We start from the raw sequence: 6,461 nt of genomic DNA, 5'->3' as shown, positions 1-6,461 counted from the left end.
ATACTTTTAAAGTGCAAACAATTCAAGCCCACTTCAGTTATTTTTTACTGTCAGAAGTGCTGGAGCGGAAAATGGACAGCTTAGTGGAGCGCTTATATTGGAGATTTTAGATGCAATCCGATAAAATCCGATACTCGTTTTTTTGGCTGATATCGGACTGATATCCGATATCAATATCGGATCGGGACACCCCTACTCTTTAGGTGGTACACGCATGCGCCAGAGCGCCACAGCAAACAAACTAGGGCTGAACGATATATCGTTATCATATGGATATCGGGATATGAACATTCAGGACATTAGTTTCTCAAAATCGACGATATCAAGATTTCCCCTGCTTGCCCTGCATGTAAGCTTGCCCGTGCACAGGTCAGGCCAGCCAACCACAAACCTCGTTTACTGGTTGACAGCTGATGGCAGCCAATGAGAAACATCAGAGGGAGGGGCAGGAGGGAGACGGAGACGCACATGTGCTACACGCGGAGAAACCAAAACAACAACATGAGCGCGGAAGAGAGGGCGGCTGCAGAATCTGCAGAAACGAGTTTGGTGGGGAAAAAAAAGTCTTCCTCTGTTATATGGAGGTATTTTGGATTTAAAGAAGAGGATGTGAACCAGAGCCAGGTGTTTTGCAGGTCGTGCTTGGCGAAAATTGCGACGAAGCAAGGCAATACAACGAACATGTTTCACAACCTGAAACAACACCACCGCGTGCTACACGACGAGTGTATGGCAATGAAAAAATCTGCGGCAGCCTCCCAGTCGTCCGAAAGTAAGCCCAAACAAAGTTTGATTGCTGACTCTTTCGGTAGCGTTACGCCATACGAGTCGACGTCCACCAGACACAAGGAAATTACAGATGCTATAGCACACCACATTGCTAAAGATATGGTACCCGTGTACACCGTCTCAAAAGAAGGCTTTCAGAAGATGGTTCGGACCCTGGACAAGCGTTACAGAATGCCATCCCGAACGTATTTTAATCAAGTGGCCATACCCAAACTCTACAATGAATGCAAAATGAACATTGAATCCGAGCTCCGTGAAATTGATTGTTTTGCTTCAACCACGGACCTGTGGTCGAGCCGGACGACGGAGCCTTACATCAGTTTAACGGTCCACTTTATTACAACTAACTTCGCACTCAAGACCCGCTGTCTGCAGACGTCTTTCTTCCCTGGGGAGCACACTGGGGATAACATAGGGCATGAGATGAGAGCTGCGTTAGCGGACTGGGATTTAAAGGAGGACCAACAGGTTTGCGTGACCACTGATAACGCAGCTAATATGATAAAGGCGCTGGAGGTGAATGGCTGGACACGGCTTCAGTGCTTTGGACACAGGCTGCACCTGGCGACAGGTACGTTTTACTCCGTTTATTTAAATATCTTTGTCAGAAAAGGGAGAAAGACAGTTTGTGTGTGTGTGTGTGTAAGAGAGAGATGGAACAATCTGCATTAATATGTGGTTATTTAGCTGTGTTGTAATTTATGTATTGTTTTGTTCATCTGTTTTCTCTAGAACATGCAGTGAGAGGTGACAACAGGATCAGCCATGCAATGGGTGTGTGCAAAAAGTTGGTGTGCCACTTCTCACACAACTGGAAAAAGAGAGTTGCGCTTGAGGAAGCACAGAAACGCCTTGACCTTCCAGTCCATGGACTTATAACTGAGTGTCAAACTCGATGGGGGTCTCGGCTGCTCATGATTGACAGGATTCTGGAGCAGCAGAAAGCACTGTCAGAGGTCCTCTCAGAGGACAGAAGCACCCGACACCTAATTCTTGGGTATCAAGATTTGGATGTGCTGGAGTCAGTCAGCAAGGCACTGGGACCACTGCTTGAGTTCACCGATGCTCTGTCAGGGGAGGATTATGTTAGTGTTTCACACATCAAGCCAGTACTCAGCCTTTTTAACACAACAATCTTGGCACCAAAGGAGGACGACACTGACATGACCAAGTCCTTAAAGAAGAAAATGTTGGAGTACGTGAACAGCAAGTATCAAGGCAGAGACACACAAGAGCTCCTGGATGTGGCGTCCTTCTTGGATCCGAGATATAAGACACAGTACATTACTGTTGATGACGTCCCCATCATCAAAGCCAGACTGGTGTCAGAGATGAAAACGATGGAACACAAGGTAACTGTAATGATTTGGATGGATTAGATGAGAACAGTTTCTTCCATTTAAGTATATTATCTGATATTTCAGTAAATGTTTAAGTTTAAATTGAGCTCATCTTACATTGTTCTTCATAGTGAGATGATCATTATTATATCATGATACTGCATTATAATATTTTGACACAATAATAATTAGGCCCGAGCCCCTGGCCTGCCAAGGGCGAAGGGCCTATTGTTTCTGCAACACAGACAACGACTCGTCGAGCGCGCAGCGCTCGACCTCAGGCCTTTCACACACTCAAAACACACAATGATGACAAGTCGAGCGCGCAGCGCTCGACCACAGACATCATTCAACATGTCCAGACACACACACTCCGACACGCACTCACACATACACGTGCACAAACACAAAAACGCACACACACACACGATTTGTCGAGCGCGTAGCGCTCGACCACAGGCCTTTCACACACTCAAACGTACAAAAATGACAAGTCGAGCGCACAGCGCTCGACCTCAGACATAGGCCAACATGTCCAGACACACACACCCCAACATGCACTCATACACACGTGTACAAACACAAAAAACGCACACACACTCTCACACACAAACATGAATTGTCGAGCGCATAGCGCTCGACCACAGGCATTCACACTCTCAAACACCTGACAGACGCGTCGGGCTTGTCGAGACCTTTCCGAAAATATATAACATGTGGGCGAAATAATGGCAGAAAAAAAAAAAGCATATTGTTTTTGCAAAAAATATTTAGGCCCGAGCCCCTGGCCTGCCAAGGGCGAAGGGCCTATTGTTTCTGCAACACAGACAACGACTAGTTGAGCGCGCAGCGCTCGACCTCAGGCCTCTCACACTCTCAAAACACACAACGATGACAAGTCGAGCGCGCAGCGCTCGACCACAGACATCATTCAACATGTCCAGACACACACACACCGACACGCACTCACACATACGCGTGTACAAACACAAAAACGCACACACACACACAACTTTTCGAGCGCGCAGCGCTCGACCACAGGCCTTTCACACACTCAAACGTACAAAAATGACAAATCGAGCGCGCAGCGCTTGACCTCAGACATAGGCTAACATGTCCAAACACACACGCCCCGACATGCACTCATACACACGTGTACAAATACAAAAAACGCACACACACTCTCATACACAACCATGACTTGTCGAGCGCGTAGCGCTCGACCACAGACATTCACACTCTCAAACACCTCACAGACGCGTCGGGCTTGTCGAGACCTTTCCGAAAATATATAACATGTGGGCGAAATAATGGCAGAAAAAAAAAAGCATATTGTTTTTGCAAAAAATATTATTCTTTCTTTCTTTCTTCTTCTTCTTCTTCTTCTTCTTCTTCTTCTTCTGCTCTTTCAACTGGAATTTGACCCCCTGAACATGCTCGAAAACTCACCAAATTTTGCACAAAATTCAGTCTCGGCGAAAATTTTTTTTTAATGTGAATTTCAATATTGGGATTTAAAAATTGGCCCTACAGCGCCACCTGCAAAACCCAAAATGCATTGCGTCAATGGGAGGGGGTCCGCAATAAACTTTGTCGTACAGCCACAAAATTCGGTATACACATGCCCATTGTCGAGACAAACAAAAAATATTATTATGACCCCGACCTCAAAACAGCAGGAAAGCAGCGAGCTGGGATTGAATTTTCAAAAATGCTGAGTCAGCGTTTTCCAGGACGTCGTACAAAATGTTCGTTTTGATCGCGCGCTTCTCCAAATGAGCTGAAATTTGGTGGACACCATCTACACGAGTAGACAATTAAAAGTTATCCAATTCACAAATCTTCAGATTACGGTTTCCGCATGGCAACGCCGCAAAGTTGATGTCAAATTTTGTCATTTTTTCAGTGTGATAAATGGCTGCCATTTCTACATAATGACTCCAATCCAAACCAAATTTTAAACACTTATTGACCCTTCTTATCTGGACACATTGACAGTGAAATTTTGGAAATTGGCGTTACAGCGCCCCCTACAGAATCAAAATAAAATCTGTATGGGGAGTAAAATTATTAGTTTATCAGAAATGAATGAAATTTGGTTGATAAATTCTTCATGTCGTCCCGATCAAAAAAGCAAATGGTAACCATATTGTAATATCAACGGTGTTGCCGTGGCGATGGCTGAAGTTCCCCATGTTATTCTAATGGGCCCAAGTGAAAAATCTCCCATCAAATCAAATTCACTTGTTGCCATGGAAATGAGCCAAATTTGACAAACATCAATGAAAGAATGAAACGGGGCGGGTCAGGTAAGCAGCGGGCGAGGGCCTTTTGACGCCGCTCGCGGCTTTAATATTCTTTCTTTCTTTCTTTCTTCTTCTTCTTCTTCTGCTCTTTAAACAGGAATTTGACCCCCTGAACATGCTCGAAAACTCACCAAATTTTGCACAAAATTCAGTTCCGGCGAAAAATTTTTTTTAATATGAATTTCAATATTGGGATTTAAAAATTGGCCCTACAGCGCCACCTGCAAAACCCAAAATGCATTGCGTCGATGGGAGGGGGTCCGCAAAAAACTTTGTAGTACAGCCATAAAATTTGGTATACACATGCGCGTTGTCGGGACAAACAAAAAATATTATTATGACCCCGCCCTCAAAACAGCAGGAAAGCAGCGAGCTGGGATTGAATTTTCAAAATTGCTGAGTCAGCGTTTTCCAGGGCGTCGTACAAAATGTTCGTTTTGATCGCGCGCTTCTCCAAATGAGCTGAAATTTGGTGGACACCATCTACACAAGTAGACAATTAAAAGTTATCCAATTCACAAATCTTCAGATAACGGTTTCCGCGTGGCAACGCCGCAAAGTTGATGTCAAATTTTGCCATTTTTTCAGTGTGATAAATGGCTGCCATTTCTACATAATGACTCCAATCCAAACCAAATTTTAAACACCTATTGACCTTTCTTATCTGGACACATTGACAATGAAATTTTGAAAATCGGCGTTACAGCGCCCCCTACAGAATCTAAATAATATCTGTATGGGGAGTAAAATTATTAGTTTATCAGAAATGAATGGAATTTGGTTGATAATTCCGTCATGTCGTCCCGATCAAAAAAGCAAATGGTAACCATATTGTAATATCAACGGTGTTGCCGTGGCGATGGCTTAAGGTCCCCATGTTATCCTAATGGGCCAAAGTGAAAAATCTCCCATCAAATCAATTTTACTTGTTGCCATGGAAATATGCCAAATTTGACAAACATCAATGAAAGAATAAAGCGGGGCGGGTCAGGCAAGCGGCGGGCGAGGGCCTTTTGACGCCGCTCGCGGCTTTAATATTCTTTCTTTTTCTTCTTCTTCTTCTTCTTCTTCTGCTCTTTAAACTGGAATTTGACCCCCTGAACATGCTCAAAAACTCACCAAATTTTGCACAAAATTCAGTTCCGGTGAAAAATTTTTTTTAATGTGAATTTTAATATTGGGATTTAAAAATTGGCTGGACAGCGCCACCTGCAAAACCCAAAATGCATTGCGTCAATGGGATGGGGTCCGCAATAAACTTTGTCGTACAGCCACAAAATTCGGTATACACATGCGCGTTGTCGGGACAAACAAAAAATATTATTATGACCCCGACCTCAAAACAGCAGGAAAGCAGCGAGCTGGGATTGAATTTTCAAAAATGCTGATTCAGCGTTTTCCAGGGCGTCGTACAAAATGTTCGTTTTGATCGCGCGCTTCTCCGTATGAGCTGAATTTTGGTGGACACCATCTACACAAGTAGACAATTAAAAGTTATCCAATTCACAAATCTTCAGATCACAGTTTCCGCGTGGCAACGCCGCAAAGTTGATGTCAAATTTTGCCATTTTTTCAGTGTGATAAAAGGCTGCCATTCGTACATAACAGATCCAATCTCAGCCAAATACTAAACACTTATTGACCCTTCTTATCTGGACACATTGACAGTGAAATTTTGAAAATCAGCGTTGTAGCGCCCCCTACAGAATCAAAATAAAATCTGTATTGGGAGTAAAATTATTAGTTTGTCAGAAATGAATGAAATTTGGGGCATAATTCCGTCATGTCGTCCCGATCAAAAAAGCAAATAGTAACCATATTGTAATATCAACGGTGTTGCCGTGGTGATGGCTAAAGTTCCCCATGTTATTCTAATGGGCCCAAGTGAAAAATCTCCCATCAAATCAAATTTACTTGTTGCCATGGAAATGTGCCAAATTTGACAAACATCAATGAAAGAATAAAACGGGGCGGGTCAGGTAAGCGGCGGGCGAGGGCCTTTTGACGCCGCTCGCGGCTTTAATAT

At 43.8% G+C, this 6,461-nt stretch overlaps 1 protein-coding gene across 1 annotated transcript in view; it reads right to left on the bottom strand.

Moving 5' to 3' along the window:
* The window catches only part of LOC115406113 (gastrula zinc finger protein XlCGF71.1-like), a 143,270-nt gene that overhangs the window by 42,159 nt on the left and 94,650 nt on the right, over positions 1–6,461 (bottom strand). The window lies entirely within an intron of this gene.

Source organism: Salarias fasciatus, chromosome 18 (assembly GCF_902148845.1).
Source record: "Salarias fasciatus chromosome 18, fSalaFa1.1, whole genome shotgun sequence".
NCBI lineage: Eukaryota > Metazoa > Chordata > Actinopteri > Blenniiformes > Blenniidae > Salarias > Salarias fasciatus.
This window is presented reverse-complemented; position numbering and strand designations above follow the sequence as displayed.